A 22,618-nucleotide genomic window follows, 5' to 3' on the forward strand; every position below is an offset into this window, starting at 1 on the left:
GAGTGCGATCGCTGGATCATATGGCAGTTCTATTTCCAGTTTTCTGAGGAATCTCCACACTGTTCTCCATAGTGGCTGTACTAGTTTGCATTCCCACCAACAGTGTAAGAGGGTTCCCTTCTCTCCACACCCTCTCCAGCACTTATTGCATGTAGACTTTTGGATAGCAGCCATTCTGACTGGTGTGAAATGGTATCTCATTGTGGTTTTGATTTGCATTTCTCTGATGATGAGGGATGTTGAGCATTTTTTCATGTGTTTATTAGCCATCTTTATGTCTTCTTTGGAGAAATGTCTGTTTAGTTCTTTGGCCCATTTTTTGATTGGGTCACTTAGTTTTCTGGAATTAAGCTGCAGGAGCTGCTTGTATAATTTGGAGATTAATCCTTTATCAGAACCACACCTTTGATATGTGTTTTAAAAAACAAGCTGGGACAAGTTTGATCCCCCGAGTTTAAAAAGACATATCTGATCTTCTTCTGTGATACTGAATGACCACAGTATCCTTTGGAAGACGGGAAACGCTGACCTGCTAAAGGATCTCAAATATTACTGTTTTACAACTAGACCGGTTCTGTAGAAAATAAGGGAAATTGGCAGAAGTGACATATGTGTTGCTCTTTATCTCTCTGAAAGACATGCCAGACTATGTCCTAAGGGTGCAGATTTGCATGTGAAACCTTCAACTCCCTCCTGTTCTCTTACTTTACCCCTTTATCTGGGGCTCCCAACTGAACAGGCTGAGAATCAGGGCAACTTTCTAGGAAGGGTTGCCTCAGTCTCGGTAGAATTTCAAACAGTCCCAGTTTCGGTCAAGACTATTTAGAGGATCCAAAAAGTACATAGAAGACTTTCCAGGACTAACTTTATGACCTTACTTGAAGAGATGTTATGTATGTCTTGGGACAGACACTGATTCCTGACTCGAAAACTTGAGTTTTGGGGGAAGTTAGTACTTTTGGAGATGAATGGCTTGAACGTGAGACAAGGGGAAAGAGCGAACACAGAATAGCCCTCCTTCCAGCTGGGAGCCAAGTAGTTCCAATAACAGAGCTGCTTTGCTGGATGTACTCTTGAAGGACTTAAGCAAGCACACACTCCTGGTAAATTCCTAGATAGACCATGGGAGGTCTCCACAAGTTTACTGATGTTGATCTTGAAAGTGCAGAAGGAGGAATGATCTTAAAAGATAGAGTTCTCATTCAGCCAGCTCCAGATATCTTCCCTAAGTCAGAAAAACAGGAGTTTGGACCAAATCAGTCTTCAGAAAAGCTGTTGCAGCTGGCTCAGACAGGATATTATGGTAGAAAATAAGAGGCAAAAAAGAACCAGGAAAAAGACTGAAGCCCCAATAATGGCTGTTAGACCTGTTCTGAAACAGCCTGAGAAAAAAATGCCCAGAGGGACCCAGGTGAAAAGGGACGGACTTGTTATTACCGTGGAAAGGAGGGGCATCTCAAGCGGGATTGCCCTCAGGCATCTAAGCCGTCCCCAGCTCCATGTCCTGTCTGCAAAGGACCATATTGGAGAAGAGACTGTCCTCTGAAGTGTAGGCCCCAGGGTTTGTACTCTCACCACTATCGGGATCGAAGGTGCCTGGGGGTCCACACACAAGCTCCCATCCTAGTAACACCTGAGGAACCTTGAGTATTAATAACTGTGGAGGGCCAATAAGTTGATTTTCTTTTGGACACTGGGGCAACTTTCTGCTCACTAAAGCCCCTGGTCTGCTTTCTTCCTGATCCACTACCATAATGGGGCTATCTGGACGAGTCAAATATTTTTCAGTCATTGATTTGAAGGATGCTTTCTAGAGTTAAATCTATATTAGATCATCTTCTACCTATTACTTTAAGACAATTGAGAGGATTCTTGGGCATTACAGGCTATGGCCACATATGGATTCCAGGTTATAGGGAACTTGCCTGGCCTTTATATAGACTTACAATTGAGACTCAGCAGGCCCAAACTGACAAGCTGGTTTGGTCTCTAGCTACTCAAAAGGCCTTTGCTGCTGCTGCTGCTAAGTCGCCTCAGTCATGTCCGACTTTGTGCAACCCCATAGATGGCAGCCCACCAGGCTCCCCCATCCCTGGGATTCTCCAATCAAGAACACTGGAGTGGTTTGCCATTTTCTTCTCCAATGCATGAAAGTGAAAAGTGAAAGTGAAGTCGCTCAGTCGTGTCCGACTCTTTGCGACCCCATGGACTGTATCCCACCAGGCTCCTCTGTCCATGGGATTTTCCAGGCAAGAATACTGTAGTGGGGTGCCATTGCCTTCTCCCAAAAGGCTTTTAAGGCTCTTCAAATTGCTCTTTTGCAGGCTCCAACTTTGAGCTTGCCCACAGGATCAGAGTTTAGTTTGTTTGTTACTGAAAAAAAGGCTATGGCCACATTATTTAAGGGTAATTGTTACTATTGTTTTACTAATGCCTAAAGCTCAACCCACTCCAGTACTCTTGCCTGGAAAATCCCATGGCTGGAGGAGCCTAGTAGGCTGCAGTCCATGGGGTCGCAGAGAGTCGGACAGGACTGAGCGACTTCACTTTCACTGTTCACTTTCAGACATTGGAGAAGGAAATGGCAACCCACTCCAGTGTTCTTGCCTGGAGAATCCCAGGGACGGGGGAGCCTGGTGGGCTGCCGTCTATGGGGTCGCACAGAATCGGACACGACTGAAGCGACTTAGCAGCAGCAGCAGCAGCAAAGCTCATAAAGAATTGATGATTTTGAACTGTGGTGCTGGAGAAGACTCTTGAGAGTCCCTTGGACTGCAAGGAGATCCAACCAGTCCATTCTTAAGGATATCAACCCTGGCTGTTATTTGGAAGGACTGACACTGAAGCTAAAACTCCAATACTTTGGCCACCTCATGCGACGAGTTGACTCACTGGAAAAGACTCTGATGCTGGGAGGGATTGGGGGTGGGAGGAGACGGGGACGACAGAGAATGAGATGGCTGGATGGCATCACCGACTCGATGGACATGAGTTTGAGTGAACTCCGGGAGTTGGTGATGGACAGGGAGGCCTGCGTGCTGTGATTCATGGGGTCGCAGAGAGTCGGACACGACTGAGCGACTGAACTGAACTGAACTGAGCTGCTGTTTGAGCCAGGAACCAAGATGGGCCTGAGAATCTATGTTGGCTTGCTCTGCTGACTCCAAAAGCCCTGAGTCTGCAGTTTGACACTCAAGACGATGCCTTCCTGTCCTGAGCTCGTTCCTATGCTGCATTCCACAATCAACATAATTGCTAGGTCTACAGAGTACTTCCCTTCTCATCAATTGAAGGCTTCCCATGATGGGTTTCTCCGCTTCAAGGAAAGGACTTTCTTCAACTCTGTGATGACATCTAACAATCCTAAGATGGACTGGTGTAACATATTGTACCTTAACTATGGGCACAATGTGACTTTCAACTTTGACTATACATTATCTTAGTTTAATGACTATTTTGCTGCACTTACGAAGGTAAGTGGGTCTAGATCTGGTGGTTTATTACCTGATGTTTATCAAATATGGGATGAGGTCACATGGCTAACTCCTATAAAGGGACACCTACTATCTAATGCTCTCATATGCTGGGAACAAATAAAGCCTTCCCAGAAGTTAGCTGACAACTTAATTATAATGATTAGAAACAATTGGGATTTTTGCCTCAAGAAATATGCAGTGTGATCATTCCTGTGTTTTCCAATCCCAGCTCAAGTCCTCCTTTTGCCTGGCCAGGCACTGATTGGGACTGGATCCCTCAGTCACGCTGGCTTGCACCAAATGGGATCTACTGGATATGAGGCTCTTACCTATGGGCGTGGCTTCCCCCTGGTTGGATAGGGAGATGCACCCTAGGTCTAGCTTTTACTCTTGGCTTCATATTTTCAGAGCTTCCAGAGAAGCCTACTAATCTGCCACACCTTAAAACTCATTGGGCAAGATATGTATTTCACTGGCATGATTATCTGGCTGCAATATTAGTTCCATCTCTGGGAACTACAGATCAGATGTTATGCCATGAGTTGATGCTCTGACTAACTTTCAGCCTTTAATGCTGAACAAATACAAATTAGAAAGGCAGTTTTACAAAACAGATTGGCCTTAGATATTCTAAGGGCTGCACAAGGAGGAACTCGTGCCATTATTCATATCCAATATGAGTACTAATGTTACTCACTTTACTAAACACATGAACAAGATGATTCAGGATATGGATTCTCCTGAAGCCTCAGTCACCTCACTTTGGGAAACATTAAGTAGCTCCCCACGGTGGAAAACTATCTTAATCTTAATAAGTCTAATTGTTCTGTCTTTACTGTTTGTTTTCTGCATCTGTAACTGTGTAACTGGACTTGCTTTTAACCGTTTGAAAGCTTTTAAGTTACAAATGGTTGGTTGTTCAGACTCCTAGGAGTGCCACAGACTCCTCCAACGTGGGGCCTCTTGATCAGAAACCCTCAATACGAGGGTTAGGAGAATGTATTGCCTCAACAATTTAGGGCCAGCACCCCATCACAGCAGGAAGTAGTTATGGAATGAAAACGATGCCCCTTTCCCTTGGCAACATAATTCTCTTAAAAGAAAAGAAGGGAATGGGAGAGTCAATTCCTAGGCAGGTTGATAAGAACTCTGGGGTTCCACGAGGAGGAGAAAGGGGTCTGAGGCTCTTGAAACAGAGATAGTGGTCTGGAATTCTAAAGGAGGCAGAAAGGACAACCATCTTTTTTTTCCTATACATTCCTTAGTCACATAAATAGTTTTTTTCTTTCAGCTGAGAACTCATGATTATACAACAAACAATTCAGTTTGAACTCTGTCATAAGGATTATATAACAACAATGTATCCTGCTTAAGGACAGTTCCTCCTTCCTGAAAATCTTCTTGCTCTTGAGTGTCCAAGAGTCTCAGGGTCAGTGGTGGCCTGCTGCAGGCTTGGGGGCACTGCCTGCAGCAGTGTGTGCATGGGACCTTTTGAAGGAGGTTACCATTATCTTGAGAGTCCCTTGGACTGCAAGGAGATCCAACCAGTCCAGTCTAAAGGAGATCAATCCTGGGTGTTCATTGGAAGGACTGATGCTAAAGCTGAAACTGCAATACTTTGGCCACCTCATGAGACGAGTTGACTCACTGGAAAAGACTCTGATGCTGGGAAGGGTTGGGGGCGGGAGGAGAAGGGGACGACAGAGAATGAGATGGCTGGATGGCATCACCGACTCTGTGGACATGAGTTTGAGTGAACTCCGGGAGTTGGTGATGGACAGAGAGGCTTGGCGTGCTGTGATTCATGGGGTCACAAAGAGTCAGACACGACTGAGCGACAGAACTGAACTGAACTGAACCATTATCTTCATAACCTACACCACAGTTTCAGTTCAGTTCAGTCACTCAGTTGTGTCCGACTCTTTGTGACCCCATGAATCGCAGCACGCCAGGCCTCTCTGTCCATCACCAACTCCCAGAGTTTACCCAAACTCATGTCCATCGAGTCGGTGATGCCATCCAGCCATCTCATCCTCTGTCGTCCCCTTCTCCTCCTGCCCCCAATCCCTGCCAGCATCAGGATCTTTTCCAATGAGTCAGCACTTCGCATGAGGTGGCCAAAGTATTGGGATTTCAGCTTTAGCATCAGTCCTTCCAGTGAACACCCAGGACTGATCTCCTTTAGGATGAACTGGTTGGATCTCCTTGCAGTCCAAGGGACTCTCAAGAGTCTTTTCCAGCACCACAGTTCAAAAGCATCAATTCCTCAGTGATCAGCTTTTTTCACAGTCCAACTGTCACATCCATACATGACCACTGGAAAAACCATAGCCTTGACTAGGCGGACCATTGTTTGCAAAGTAATGTCTCTGCTTTTTAATATGCTGTCTAGGTTGATCATAACTTTCTTTCCAAGGAGTAAGCGTACTTTAATTTCATGGCTGCAATCACCATCTGAAGTGATTTTGGAGCTCCCCAAAATAAAATCAGCCACTGTTACCCCATCTATTTCCAATGAAGTGATGGGACCGGTTGCCATGATCTTAGTTTTCTGAATGTTGAGCTTCAAGCCAACTTTTTCACTCTCCTCTTTCACTTTCATCAAGAGGCTTTTTAGTTCCTCTTCACTTCTGCCATAATGGTGATGTCATCTGCATATCTGAGGTTATTGATATTTCTCCCAGCAATCTTGATTCCAGCTTGTGCTTCTTCCAGCCCAGTGTTTCTCATGATGTACTCTGCATATAAGTTAAATAAGCAGGGTGACAATATACAGCCTTGACATACTCCTTTTCCTATTTGGAACCAGTCTGTTGTTCCATGTCCAGTTCTAACTGTTTCTTCCTGACCTGCATACAGTTTTCTGAAGAGGCAGGTCAGGTGGTCTGGTATTCCCATCTCTTTCAGAATTTTCCACAATTTATTGTGATCCACACAGTCAAAGGCTTTGGCATGGCCTCAGGTCAAATAACAGGGAGGGAACACAGCCTAATCTCTTCAAGAAAATTAGAGATACCAAGGGAACATTTCATGCAAAGATGGGCTCAATAAAGGAAAGAAATGGTATGGACCTAACAGAAGCAGAAGATATTAAGAAGAGGTGGCAAGAATACACATAAGAATTATACAAAAAAAGATCTTTATGACCTTTATAATCATGATGGTGTGATCACTCACCCAGAGCCAGACATCCTGGAATGCAAACTCAAGTGGACCTTAGGAAGTATCACTATGAACAAAGCTAGTGGAGGTGATGGAATTCCAGCTGAGCTATTTCAAGTCATAAAAGATGATGCTGTGATATTGCTGAACTCAATATGCCAGCAAATTTGGAAAACTCAGCAGTGGCCACAGGACTGGAAAAGGTCAGTCTTCATCCCAATACCAAAGAAAAGCAATGCCAAAAAATGTTCAAACAACCGCACAATTGCACTCATCTCACACGCTAGCAAAGTATTGATCAAAATTCTCCAAGCCTGGGTTCTATAGTATGTGAACCGTGAACTTCCATATGTTCAAGCTGGATTTAGAAAAGGCAGAGGAACCAGAGATCAAATTGCCAACATCCACTGGATCATGAAAAAGCAAGAGAGTTCCAGAAAAATATCTACTTCTGCTTTATTGATTATGCCAAAGCCTTTGACTGTGTGGATCACAATAAACTGTGGAAAATTCTGAAACAGATGGGAATACCAGATGGGAATACCATCTGACCTACCTCCTGAGAAATCTGTATGCAGGTCAGGAAGCATCAGTTAGAACTGGACATGGAACAACAGACTGGTTCCAAATTGGGAAAGGAGTATGTCAAGACTGTATATTGTCATCCACCTTATTTAATTTATATGCCAAGTACATCATGAGAAATGCTGGAATGGATGAAGCACAAGCTAGAATCAAGATTTCAAGGAGAACTAGCAATAACCTCAGATATGCAGATGACACCACCCTTATGGTAGAAAGTGAAGAGGAACTAAAGGTCCTCTTTATGTGTGTGGAAGAGGAGAGTGAAAAAGTTGGCTTAAAGCTCAACATTCAGAAAACTAAGATCATGGCATCTGGTCCCATCACTTCACGGGAAATAGATGGGGAAACAGTGGAAACATTGGCTGACTTTATTTTTCTGGGCTCCAAAATCACTGCAGATTGTGACTGCAGCCATGAAATTAGAAGACATTTGCTCCTTGGAAGAAAAGCTATGACCAACATAGACAGCAAATTAAAAAGCATTACTTTGTCAACAGAGGTCTATCTAGTCAAGGCTATGGTTTTTCCAGTATTCATGTATGGATGTGAGAGTTGGACTATAAATAAAGCTGAGCGCTGAAGAATTGATGCTTTTGAACTGTGGTGTTGGAGAAGACTCTTGAGAGTCCTTTGGACTCAAGGAGATCCAATGAGTCTATCCTAAAGGAAATCAGTCCTGAATATTCATTGGAATGACTGATGCTAAAGTTGAAACCCCACCACTTTGGCCACCTGATGTGAAGAACTGGCTCATTTGGAAAAGCTCTGATGCTGGGAATGATTGAAGCAGGAGGAGAAGGGAACGACAGAGGATGAGATGGTTGGCATCACCGATTCAATGGACATGAGTTTAGTAAGCTTTGGGAGTTGGTGATGGACAGGGAGGCCTGGCGTGCTGCAGTCCATGGGGTCACAGAGAGTCAGACACAACTGAGCCACTGAACTGAACTGAACTGAACTGAAAACCTTCTGGCTAATTCTGTTATCTTAAAATGTAAACTATGGGAGTAGGTCTAGGAAGATCTTTGCAAACTTGAGACATTCTTTTGACTTATTGTAATAGCTAATTTTAAAAGTATATAACTCCCGTGCTAGCACTAGCAAGTGGGTTTTCTCTGCTCCCCTTCTGATATCTATGTCAGAAGCTTTCTGTTCTTTTTCTTACATTAATAAAACTCTGCTACACAAAAACAAACAAATAAATAAATTTAGAAGAAATGTTTGGCTCAATGTATTGAAAGCTCATCAATCAGGTGCGAGCAGATTAGGATCATTATGCCTTCTTGATGGATTAAGCTTTTTACTATCACAGCATGTCTCTCTTTATTCTCAGTAATATTTCTTGTTCTGAAGTCTTCAGAGTCAGATATTGATTTGATTTCTTTGGTTCCCTTATAATTACTGTTTGCATTGTATGTCTTTTCTCCATCCTTTTATTTTGAGCAGTCTATGTCTTTATATTTAAAGTTGATTCCTTGTACACAGCAAATAGCTGGTTCTTGCTTGTGGTTCATCTTGACAGTATCTGTCTCTTAGTGAAGTCCTTAGACCTTTCACATGTAATGACTTTAATGACTGTATACCTACTATCTTGCTATTTTTTTCTATTTATTTAATCTTTGGGACCCCAAGAATTCTCCAGGCCAGAATACTGGAGTGGGTAATCTTTCCCTTCTTCAAGGGATCTTCCCAACCCAGGGATGAAACCCAGGTCTCCCGCATTGCAGGTGGATACTTTACCAGCTGAGCCACATGGGAAGCTCTTTATTTTATCTATATCTGTTCATTTTTCCTACTCATTCTGTCCTCTATTGGATTTCTTTTTTTAGTTTTCTATTTTTTCTGTTGGTGTTATTTTACCTTTAAACTGATCTATAACTTTTATCTTCCACTTTATTAAATGATATTGTAACATCTTATCATATAAGTATACTTCTTTTTTATATAATGTTTTAATTTAAAATATTCACTTCATGTTATATCATTTACTTTGTCATGTTTTATTTTTTTGTTAGATGTGGAGCTTTAATCTTTAAAGAAACATTTTATTGATGTATGACTGATATACAAAGACTGTACATTTTTAATTGATACAGTTTGCTGAGTCTGAAGATAATTATACACCTGTGAGATTGTCACCACAATGTGTGTCAAAAACATATCCGTTACCTCTAAAAGTTTCTTCTTTATAGGTATTGCCTCTTTTGTAATAACATTCAGCATAAGACATACTCTCTAAACAAATTTCAAGTGTAAAATGAAATATTGTTTACTATAGTCACCATGATGTATTAGAACTCCAGAGCTTTTCATCTTTTAATAGAAACTCCTTTGTCTAAACTAGTATCTCCCTGTTTTCCTCCCCCTCAGGCAACTGCTACTCTCTGCTTCTATGAGATTTTCTATGATTTTGACTATTTTAGATTTCTTGTATAAGTGATACCATGTAATATTTATTCTTCTGTGTCTGGTTTATTGCACTTAGTATAAAGTTCTCCAGGTTGCAGTATTTAAATGTTTTAGGGTGAATTTTTTTTTAACTACTCACTTAGTTAATCTTTAAAGTTTATCTGAATTCAGTTTGCTGTGAATCCCGCCTCCTTCTACTTCCTGCTTATAAATTTTTTTTTAATTTTGTTGACAGTGTTTTGTTTTCTGAACTAGCACTTCAGTTTAGTAGATAACAATGCTATTTATAGGTACTATTAAATGCTTTGTGCCTCATATTGAAGTTTTCAGCCATAGATATTCTTTTCTGTTCTGAGTTAATGAAAGTTTTGTTTTTCAACAATGACTGTTTTTAAAGACTTTTCCCATGTATTGAGATAATCATATGTTTATTTTCTTGTATTTTTGTTAGTAAAGTGAATTATATTGAATGATAGTCAAATTTCAAACCAATATTATATTTCTGGGTATCTTAAACTAGATCATCACTTTTGCTTCCTGTTTTTACATATTCTTGAATTTGTATTGCTGTTTTTAAAGGAATTTTTTATACTTCTTTTTAAGTGAAATTGGCTTAAAAAATTCCCTTATAATGATGCCTGTCAAATTTTAGAATGAAGTTTATTCTGGTTTCATTGGATGGAGGAATGCTCTTCCAGAAAGGGGAAGAAATATCAATCTCTGTCTTCAATGGCATTCTTACATGCTAGCTTTATCCAATTCTTAATGGGGACTCTATTTTCTAGAGTCCATAATGTATAATATTTATAAATATTTAATTTTGTGCTTGAGAATTGGGAATTTATTTGTAAAGATAGAAGATGCCTAGATAAATTTATTAAGTTATAAATACAGACATATTTTGATAAATATACCAGATTGCTTTCTAAAAATTTATCAGCAATTTTTGACTAAAGAGAACTTCCATATTTCCACATTATAAGTCTTATTTTATTCCTTATCAGTATAACAGAGAACATAACACTTCTCTCTTGTTTTAAATTATATTTTTACTACCTAATAGATTGACTTTTTTTCTGTTTGTGTTTATCATTTGCATAGCTTTTCATGAAATTTGCTGCCTATGATATATGACTCAGAAGTGTTTAGAAATAGTAAAATATGGTTGTCATTTGAGAATTAGGTTTTATAACATACATAATGTATAGAACATATGTCAATTCTCTTCAATTCAATTACAGTGACTCTTAGGCCAGTAAATTTTGATTTTAATCTGGTGAGAGGTATTAGCACACCCTGAAAAAGACTATATTTAGTCCTGAATATACAGGGAAATAAGAGAGGGAGTCACCAAGGCAAATCATAACAGTGCCCACCCCAACGTTGTTCAGGTGGTGTTTCCCTGTCAGGTTATCAGAGTATGATGATCTTGTGTCAATCAAGTAACCAACATAGCTTCACCAAAAGCACTAACTAATAATTCGATATCTTTTCTAATTACAGTGCTGTGACTATTTGATTTGTTTTATAATTACAATTTCAGTGGAACTTGACAAATTCCCCCAAGTTTCTTGCAATTATCAACAAGTTGGCATTTCTGGGTCTGTAAGTCTGTGGGCCAAAACTTGCACTAGGGCAATTCATTAAATTGGTATCAATTATGAGGTTTTCTGGTGGTTGGCCAGCAAAATGTGCTCTGCTGGTCATACCCTTCTGCAATTCGAATACAGAGTAAGTTCTGTGAGTCTTTGTTTCCTTAATGTTCAGCCATTTACATGAAGCCAGAGTTCTTTCTTAGTCTCCTCTGAAGACAACATGGGCATAAATTAAGTAAAAAGTTGCTGAAAAGTATTGAGCTACATTGAATTGAACAAAGCTGAACATTACCACACTGAGACTATTAACACTTCATATGTTTATAACATACCATTATAAACATATGTTTATGATGTCTATTATATCCTTTACTTGCTTTTATTATCTGGTAATGAACTTTTTAATAGATATCTTGACTTCAGTTGAAATCTTTTACTGAACACGGAACTATGGCTTTGCCTCTTTTGTAAAACCTGTCATTTCTCATTTGAATAATATTCATATCAGTTCAGTTCAGTTCAGTCGCTCAGTCGTGTCCGACTCTCCGCGACCCCATGAATCACAGCACGCCAGGCCTCCCTGTCCATCACCAACTCCCGGAGTACACTCAAACTCATGTCCACAGTGTCGGTGATGCCATCCAGCCATCTCATTCTCTGTCGTCCCCTTCTCCTCCCGCCCCCAACCTTTCCCAGCATCAGAGTCTTTTCCAGTGAGTCGCATGAGGTGGCCAAAGTATTGCAGTTTCAGCTTTAGCATCAGTCCCTCCAATGAACATTCAGGACTGACCTCTTTTAGAATGGACTGGTTGAATCTCCTTGCAGTATAAGGAACTCTCAAGAGTCTTCTCCAACACCATAGTTCAAAAGCATCAATTCTTCGGCGGTCAGCTTTCTTCACAGTCCAACTCTCACATCCATACATGACCACGGGAAAAACCATTGCCTTGACTAGACGGACCTTGGTTGGCAAAGTAATGTCTCTGCTTTTTAATATACTATCAAGGTTGGTCATAATTTTCCTTCCAAGGAGCAAGCGTCTTTTAATTTCATGGCTGCAATCAGCATCCGCAGTGATTTTGGAGCCCAAAAATATAAAGTCTGACACTGTTTCCACTGTCTTTCCATCTATTTCCCATGAAGTGATGGGACCAGATGCCATGATCTTTGTTTTCTGAATGTTGAGCTTCAAGCCAACCTTTTCACTCTCCTCTTTCACTGTCATCAAGAGGCTTTTGAGTTCCTCTTCACTTTCTGCCATAAGGGTAGTGTCATCTGCATATCTGAGGTTATTGATATTTCTCCCAGCAATCTTGATTCCAGCTTGTGCTTCTTCCAGCCCAGCGTTCCTCATGATGTACTCTGCATATAAGTTAAATAAGCAAGGTGACAATATACAACCTTGACGTACACCTTTTCCTATTTGGAACCAGTCTGTTGTTCCATGTCCAGTTCTAACTGTTGCTTCCTGACCTGCATACAGGTTTCTCAAGAGGCAGGTCAGGTGGCCTGGGATTCCCATCTCTTTCAGAATGTTCCACAGTTTATTGTGATCCACACAGTCAAAGGCTTTGGCATAGTCAATGAAGCAGAAATAGATGTTTTTCTGGAACTCTCTTGCTTTCTCCATGATCCAGCGGATGTTGGCAATTTGATCTCTGGTGCCTCTGCCTTTTCTAAAACCTGCTTGAACATCTGGGAGTTCACGGTTTACATACTGCTGAAGCCTGGCTTGGAGAATTTTGAGCATGACTTTACTGGCGTGTGAGATGATAGCCTGTTTTTAATAAATTTAAGTTTATTAAAGTGATATCCAATGAAGTAACCTCACACCCTCACGTGTGGACAACAAATGTGATAAGGAGATCAGATTGCTGCAGGGTACAAGGTCTCAAAGATGTGACTGAGGTAAGGACAATCTAGTTTTCCACTAGTTTCCTATTTCATCACTCCAAATGTCTCATGTGTATCAAACAACATTATAACTTACCTGAAAATCAGTGTTTTGAAGATTTTATCCTTTCTATGGCACTTACTGCATGTGCTTGCATGTTAAACTTTTGGTATATTGATAAATATGGTAATAGAACAGTAATTGTCTTACAATCAAAGTAATAAAAAGAAAAACACAATTACATCTTCAGTTAAAAAATGGCATTTGGATTCAAAGCTAACACAAATAGAATAAACACCCCCTGGCATGAATCAGTGATGTGGTGATAACAGTGATAGATCTGTGACTAATAAGGGGCTGAATCAATTATGCTCACCTTCTTTGTCACAGTCATTCCCTGATTTGGTGAGATGTTTCTGAAATTTCACTTAATTTTTTTTTAAAGTATGGGATATATTTCATAATTATTAATATGTGCACTTTCTGTGATTACTGTGAAATTTAAACTCGCACATGAATTAAACAAATCACTGTCTATTTCAGTCAGTTCAGCTCAGTCGCTCAGTCGTGTCCGACTCTTAGCAACCCCATGAACCACAGCACGCCAGGCCTCCCTGTCCATCACCAACTCCCGGAGTTCACTCAAACTCATGTCCATCGAGTCGGTGATGCCATCCAGCCACCTCATTCTCTGTCGTCCCCGTCTCTTCCTACCCCCAATCGCTCCCAGCATCAGAGTCTTTTCCAATGAGTCAACTCGTTGCATGAGGTGGCCAAAGTATTGGAGTTTCAGCTTTAGCATCAGTCCTTCCAATGAACACCCAGGACTGACCTCCTTTAGAATGGACTGGTTGGATCTCCTTGCAGTCCACGGGACTCTCAAGAGTCTTCTCCAGCACCACAGTTCAAAAGCATCAATTCTTCAGCGATCAGCTTTCTTCACAGTCCAACTCTCACATCCATACATGACCACGGGAAAAACCATAGCCTTGACTAGACGGACCTTGGTTGGCAAAGTAATGTCTCTGCTTTTTAATATGCTGTCTAGGCTGGTCATAACTTTCCTTCCAAGGAGTAAGCGTCTTTTAATTTCACGGCTGCAATCAGCCTGTTTAGATATCCTATAATTATTTTTAGCTGGTAGGTTTATTATCAATGATATAAATAAAATCTGTAAAGTGCTATGACAGTTGTCCCAGAAAGCATAAGACTACTCTTACAATTTGAATTATGGCCTTGGTGATGCTGCTGCTGCTAAGTCGCTTCAGTCGTGTCCGACTCTGTGCGACCCCATAGACGGCAGTCCACCAGGCTCTGCCCTCCCTGGGATTCTCCAGGCAAGAACACTAGAGTGGTTGCCATTTCCTTCTCCAATGCATGAAAGTGAAAAGTGAAAGTGAAGTCACTCAGCCATGTCCCACTCTTCGCAACCCCATGGACTGCCGCCTACCAGGTCCTCGGTCCATGGGATTTTCCAGGCAAGAGTACTGGAGTGGGGTGCCATCGCCTTCTCCGTGGTGATGCTATTGATATGTTATTTGCTTCAAATTCAGAGCGTCAAAACTCAGTCCTATCATTAATACTATAGTATTTGGGGTATTTAAAATTTAACATAAATAATAAATATAATTTAAAATTTATGAACAGTATTGCCTTATTTATGAATGTGGAATATTTGAAACTACTTATAGGAATCAAGTTATTAGCTGAAATAATTATAAACTATAACTTATGAAAGCAATTTTCATTTAGCTTATAATGTCAAAGCAGTTTCTATTTTTAGCACTAAATTGCTTTCTATGCTACTCCAGTCAAGTTAGATGTGTTTGCTAATCTGATTTAATATGGAGATATCTTTAAAAGGTTGCAAGATTTTTTAACAAGACTTATATAAAGGACATTATAAATTTTAATGTATGTAGCTACTGTTTGGGGGCTTCCCTTGTGTCTCAGACAGTAAAGAATCTGCCTGCAATGTGGGAGACCTGGGTTCAATACCTGGGCTGGGAAGATCCCCTGAAGGAGGGCATAACAACCCACTCCAGTATTCTGGCCTGGAGAATCAGAGGAGCCTGGCAGGCTCCATGGGGTCCCAGAGTCAGATACGACTGAGCAACTAAGCACAGCACAGCACAGTTACCATTTCAGGGAAGATGAAGTGAGCCACAGAATATCAATACTGGTAACATAATATGCAGTTCTGCATTGCATTTGCCAACTTTAGAGTGACAAATCAGGTCCTATAACCGGAAAGACTAATTATGATAGAAACACAGTGATAACAACTACACATGGGCATTACAAAGAACAAGAAGAGAGGACTTGTGTTGCTTCATCACAGTTGTCTAAAAGGCTTCCTTGGAACCCACATTTTGGTTCCTTAGTTTCTTCATGGCTTCCTTTACATCTTTATTCCTTAGGGTGTAAATCATAGGGTTAAGAAGAGGTGTGAATCCAGTAAAATACACAGAGATAAATTTATGAACTGTGAAGCTTTCAAAGGGCCAAATGTAGATAAAGATTAATGGGCCAAAGAACAGAACTACAACAGTAATGTGGGCAGACAGAGTGGAAAGTGCCCTGGATGTCCCACCAGAGGCTTGGCGATGGACAGTAGCAAGGATGATAGTGTAAGAAATGAGCAAAAGGAGAAAACAGATAAGTGACAACAGGCCACTACTTGTGAGCACCAGGATCTCTAAAACATAGGTGTCCAAGCAGACAAGTTTAATCACGAGGGGGAGATCGCAAAAGAAATTGTCTACCTTGTTGGGTCCACAGAAAGGAAGATCTATTGTGAATACCAGGTGACTGGCTGAGTGCAAGCAAGATGCCAATGGCCCAGGAGACCCCCACCAGGACAGTGCACAGTCTTCGGCTCAGGATGGTCATGTAATGCAGAGGTTTGCATATAGCGATATATCTATCATAGGCCATGGCAATAAGAAGTACCATCTCACTGCCCCCAAAAACACGCAAGAAAAAAATCTGTGACATGCATCCCTTGAAAGTGATGGTCTTGTGTTCACTGAGGAAATCTTCAATCATCTTGGGAGTGGCAAATGTAGCCTGACAGACATCAATGAAGGAGAGATTGATAAAAAAGTACATTGGAGAATGCAATCGAGAGTCTGTAATCACTGTGAGAATGATAAGAATGTTTCCCAACACTGCAGCACCATAAAACACAGAGAAGACAAAGAAAAGGAAGAGCTGGAGTTCCCGAGAGCTAGACAGGCCCAACAAAATGAATTCAGTAACCACTGACTTATTGATCCATCCATTAACTGAATCTGGGCTGCTCAAGTTATCTAAAGAAAAAAAAAAATTATTTAAAAAAATAACAGATAAGGGTATTATTATTATTTCTAGGAATTTATATTTTCCTTGTGTTACATAACTATACAAATTGTCATTTACTTTTGCATTTATGGATTGGCTAGATAAAAGATGGATAAAGATTTACCCAATTAATAGTTGTCAATATGGAAGGAAGGGAAAATTTGATTTGATATTATATACCAATACACTTTTTATAGAAGTGTGCAAGATCTCAATAGCACTTTGAAAGTCCCATGTACCATACTTATACATTCAGATTACAAATTCAAAAGATGAATCTGATGCCTTTTACAGAATCTTGGAGGGACAAGAAACTTAGGCCAAGTGCAAAGAGATGAAAATCAGACCAGTTACTCTTGCAATGACATTGGAGAAATAAGTGAGATGTGTCCATGCATTTGAGAAAATCTGCAGTGATAATAAGAGAGAGAAATTAATTTGTAACAAGTTAAGCTACTATGAGTGACAAATTACTTTCACTTTTCTATATTAAAACAATTTGAGTTTTATATGATTTAGTAGTTAAAATGTTTTCCGAGAACCTCAGAAGCATATGTTCTTTTCAATCACTCTTTATTTCTCTCCATATGATCTCCTTTTCACAATAGTTGAATATAATATTATTTAATCAGACCTTCAAAGCACTTCAAAGATGGAACTGAATGTAATTTAATTACTGTGATATGTTTGTTCTTTAAACATATTTGTACCACTTACGTTTGCTGGTCATTTTTTAATCTCTTCTTTCTCTGATGAGTTTCTCACAATAACAAAAGTGTTTTTCCAAAGTCAACTGAAAACATAATTTATATATTAACTCAACAAATAATACAAATTGCCTGCTCTGCACCATTCAACCTTATGGACTCTGGAGCCAAAGCAATGTGAAAAAAAGGAGGGGAAATGTGCCCCACCTTCATTTGGTTATATCCTAAAGAAATGGTGGGACTGGCAGAGGCAATGGAGACAAAATATGTCATTTAGTGAGAAGTGCTTCAGAGAAAATAAAGCAGGGCAAAGGAATATGGACTAACCAAGTGATCATAAAAGCCTCTCTGGGTAGGTTACATTTCAGCAGCAACTAAAGAAAATGAAGAGCAAGCCTTGAGGAAATCTACTTCAGACAAAAGGAATAGCAAACGTGCAATAAATTGTTTATGTGAAATAAGCATTCTCTTGAAAAACATCAGTATAATTTTGGCTGGTTTATTAGAAACTAAATAATGGAAACTTAGCTTTTAACCTTACTATGAAATTGGCATAATCGACTTTTTTGAACAATAATCTGCCTCATAGGCTTAAACAATTTTAGAAAGCTGTTAATTCAGTCTGTTAATTGGGCTTCACTGGTGGTTCAGAGGTTAAAGCGCCTGCCTCCAATGCGGGAGATCCCGGTTCGATCCCTGGGTCGGGAAGATCCCCTGGAGAAGGAAATGGTAACCCACTCCAGTATTCTTGCCTGGAGAATCCCATGGACGGAGAAGCCTGGTAGGCTATAGTCCACGGGGTCGCAAAGAGTCAGACACGACTGAGCGACTGAACGGAACGGAATTCAGTCTTAAAATATGGACACACACTAAAAACCTAGTCTTTCTTGTTTTCTAAAAAGAAATACAGATATAAAATTGCATTCCAAATTCTATACATATACTTCTGTATACAGAATTTGAAAAGCAATTTATATTTTTATTTAAATGTGTGGTGATAATTGTGTCATTCAAAATAAAATTGAAATGATCTGTGATTTCTTGTAAGAACCCTAGAAATGAAGCTTATGGCCAGATCTCAGAAACTGAGAAAATTTTTCTGTGTCTGTAGTCACATTCAATGATAGCTGCATGAGATATATTGTATTATTTAGTAAAGGTAAGACATCCACATCTGCATTTTAAAATATAAAAATTACTAATTACTTTTTTGTGTTATTCATAGAATCTTATGCCTTTTAAAACATCTTCCTATAGTGTATCAATGTATATACAAGGCTTGACAAGAGTTTTCGAAGTGATAAATGCAAAATCTATTGTTATTAAAATGACAATTTTTTGCCCGATTCTATTCTCTATCACCATATCTATTTTTTCAAAATAATTTAGCTATATGCTTACCTTCACCTGGTAAGCATCGACGTGTTAGCAGTGACAATAATCAAATAAGTCTAATGTTTTATTTCAGATTTTAGAATCTCATATACAAACTCCAAGCTCTTTTTTTTAATTTAATTCTTTTATATTGGAGTATAGCTGACTTACAATATTGTGTTAGTTTCAGGTGTATAGCAAAGTGATTCAATTCTACATATACATATATCCATTCTTTTTCAGATTCTTGTCCCATATAGGCTATTACAGAATCTTGTCATCTCAATTCTATAAATACTTTAGCCCAGAATCCCTTTAACTCTGAATGCTAATATCTATATTTAATTTTTTGCTTCATGTGATTAAATTCCACATAACAGTTTTGAGCGAAATCACAGGGGAGCAATAATAGGTTGAAGAAAAGAAGCCTCCAAAACCTATTGGCTTTAAAAAAAAAAAAAAAAAGATTGAGTCACAAGAGCCCATAAGACAATGTTTGAATACCATACTACATGCCCCCAAATCTCAGATAACCAATCCCATGGACTGCAATAGCCCATTAAAAAAACTTCCTTTAGTGAGGTCATCTTGCTGTGGGAATTATTAACATACTTCAAGTTGTTTTTCTCAAAAACAAGATGATAAAAGCGTTTATTTGTCTATAATTGAAAGCAAAGTACATATCACAAGAGGGAAATGTAGTGACCTAGGAGTCTGCAACACCAGTTACTCTTGTTTAACAAGCTGTCTCCCTCCATGTGCCTTTGTCTAAAGTGGCAAAGACAATAAACACCAGCCTAAATGCCCAGAGCAGGAATATGTATCATAAGAAGTATCAGTCTCCAATGGGCCTAAGATAATTAGAATCTTTTCTTTAATCCTTTGCTTTTATCTTTTTATGGAAATATCTGTGATAAAGTTTTTGGAACTCCATATCTTATAATAAGCTACCCCTCAAAATCCAATATTTTCATTGTCTTTGCTCATTACTTAACCAAACATCAGAATCAAACAGAAAGTCATTTGGGCATACAGTGGGTAAAACTGCTTAGATACACAAGTAGTTTGCTTTTGGATATTGTGGAAAGAGGTCTCAGAGCACTGAAAGGACTGAAGTCTACAGAGAAGAGCAGGTGACAGCAAGAAAGGGAAACTTGGTGAGCCAATAAAGAAGCCCAGGTTTCTCTGAATTCTCTATTGATAGACCAGCTTCCTTCTTGATATCTTTCTCTTTAATATTTCACAGATATTTCAATTCTTCTGTTTCCAAACCTATTCCCCATCCAGCTAATGGCATTTCTTTTGCCTCAGCATTTTCAGCCAGAAACTTAGTACCTTCTTTTTCCTCAGTCTTTTTCTATATACTACTTTGTATTCTTCCAAAATATTCCATTTATTAAATTATATTCATTATATTCATTTTAACTCCCCTGTCTAAACTGTCATCATTTTTCTCCTCAAATGTTTCAAGATCCTCTGATCATCTGAACTTTTACCATTGACTTTTTCAAATCGATTCCTCCAGTTTGATCTTTAAAAATAAAATAAAACCATAAGTCATGCCAACCTTTAAAATAAAGCAGACAGTTACCTTAAGGGTATTTGCTTCAGTTCAGCTCAGTCACCCAGTCGTGTCCGACTCTTTGTGACCTGATGGACTGTAGCACCCCAGGCTTCCCTGTCCATCACCAACTCCTGGAGCCTACACAAACTCATGTCCATCACATTGGTGATGCCACCCAAGCATCTCATCCTCCATTGTCCCCTTTTTCTCCTGCCTTCAATCTTTCCCAGCATCAGGGTCTTTTCAAATGAGTCAGTTCTTCACATCAAGTGGCCAAAGTATTGTAGTTTCAGCTTCAGCGTCAGTCCTTCTAATGAATATTCAGGACTGATAACCTTTAGGATAGACTGGTTGGATCTCCTTGCAGTCTATGGGACACAAGAGTGTTCTCCAACACCACAGTTCAAAAGCATAAATTTTTCGGCACTCAGTTTTCTTTATAGTCCAACTCTCACATCCATACATGACTACTGGAAAAACCATACGTTTGACTAGATGGACCTTTGTTGGTAAAGGAACATCTCTGCTTTTTAAAATGCTGTCTAGGTTGGTCATAACTTTTCTTCCAAGGAGTAAGTGCCCTTTAATTTTATGGCTGTAGTCACCATCTGCAGTGACTTTGGAGTCCAAAAATATAAAGTCTCTCACTGTTTCCATTGTTTCCCCATCTATTTGCCATGAAGTGACGGGACTGGATGCCATGGGTATTTGCTTACTGACTTATAAAACCTCTTTACAAATTAAAGATATTACCCCTGTAGATAATACTGCTTGTCACCTAATTTTTCTTTTGACTTTATTTGTGATAGAATTTTTTAAAAAAAGAAACTAAAACTTTTGTGGGAATTAACGCAGTCATATTTGCCAACTATTTTTTTAACTTTTTGACTTCTGAATTTTTTTATTAAATTCAATGTGACAGGTTGTGCCCAATCACTAAAATCCCAAGTAGACCCAACAATGATTAGAAAGTGGAAGAACGTGTCTCTGGTAGTACAAGGAACTGGCCAAATCAAATGACCACTCACAAATTCTAATTTCCCTCTTTCTCCTACTGTTCTCCCTCACCTCCATTTTTCCTTGTGTCACCTACTCCTCCTCTACCTCAGTATTTGACTATTGAGGATCAGAGCAGCTAAATGACAGTTTTTCAAGGGTACTATTGGCAACTCTCCATTTTCACCTGCAAGTCAGAGTTAAAAGGGAAAAAAATACTACGAACAATATCATGAATGCATTAACGTTTATTACATATTTAAAATGTTTTGGCACTATATAAAATTCGTTTAAAAAAAAAAAGTCATGTTAAAGGAACATTACCATGTTTGATATTGTACAAATGAATTTGACCTGAACTCTAAAGTTCCAAGAATTCTTAGCTAATAATTAGTATCATGGTTCTAAAAGACTGTCTATATCTAAGAGTCAGCTGGCTCTGATTTATCATGCAGAGTTAATATCTAAACACACAGTCACTAAGTTATGTTTTAAAATATAATTAAAATACTGAACCCAATGTGATGACAATTGCAGGCTTTCTATTTTCCGTTAAGCAACTTTTTTCTTTGTAGAATACATTTAGTCTTTTTGTTATAAGGCCTTTTTCATAAGGCAAAGGGAGAAGTACATAAGAAACCTTTGGCCAGCGAATGAAACAATAATTTGTTGTTCAGTCACTAAGTCTCTTCTGACTCCTTGTGACCACATGGACTGCAGCATGCCAAGCTCCCCTGTACTTCACTATCTCCCACAGTTAGCTCAAACTCATGTCCATTGAGTCAGTGATGCCGTCCAACCATCTCATCCTCTGTTGTCCTCTTCTCCTCTTGCCCTCAATCTTTCCCAGCAGCAGGGTCTTTTTCAGATGATGTGTTGCTTCACATCAGGTGGCTAAAGTATTGGAGCTTCAGCTTCAGCATCAGTCCTTCCAATGAATATTCAGGACTGATTTCCTTTAGGATTGACTGGTTTGATCCCCGTGCTGTCCAAGGACTCTCAAGAGTCTTCTCCAGCACAGATTTTAAAACCTTATTACCAGGTGGTGCTAGTGGTAAAGAACCTGATTGTCAATGCAGGAAATAATAAGAGATCTGGGTTCAATCCCTGGGTCAGGAAGATTCCCTGGAGAAGGGCGTGGCAATCCACTCCAATATCCTTGCCTGAAGAATCCCATGGACAGAGCAGCCTGCAAGCCACAGTCCATAGTGTCGCAAAGAGCCGGACATGACTGAAGCGACTTAGCATGCTTGCAAAGCATTATTACAAGTACAAGAATTTTACATTCTCTCTTCTGTGTTCCAAGAAATAAGAAAGAATAGATCCGAGTTTCAAAAAAATTTTGTCATTTTTGTGCATTTGTATGTTTTAGGTACATAAGAAATTGACTTTTTCTGTGAATTTAAATATTCTATATCTGATGTATTTGCAGACAATTTCAAAGATATTTGCAATTTTTATGACTAATGTAGAACTCATTATAACTAACTTTTTCTACTTAAAAATAAGTAGAC

The 22,618-nt window shown here is 39.4% G+C and overlaps 1 pseudogene; it reads right to left on the minus strand.

Annotated features, from left to right (window-relative positions):
• Window positions 1–15,466: 15,466 nt before the first annotated feature.
• Window positions 15,467–16,388, minus strand: LOC148776689 (olfactory receptor 4K1-like; annotated as a pseudogene).
• Between the last annotated feature and the right edge of the window lie 6,230 nt (window positions 16,389–22,618).

Source organism: Moschus berezovskii, chromosome 9 (genome assembly GCF_049115385.1).
Source record: "Moschus berezovskii isolate FMDL1 chromosome 9, NW_MosBer_1.0, whole genome shotgun sequence".
NCBI lineage: Eukaryota > Metazoa > Chordata > Mammalia > Artiodactyla > Moschidae > Moschus > Moschus berezovskii.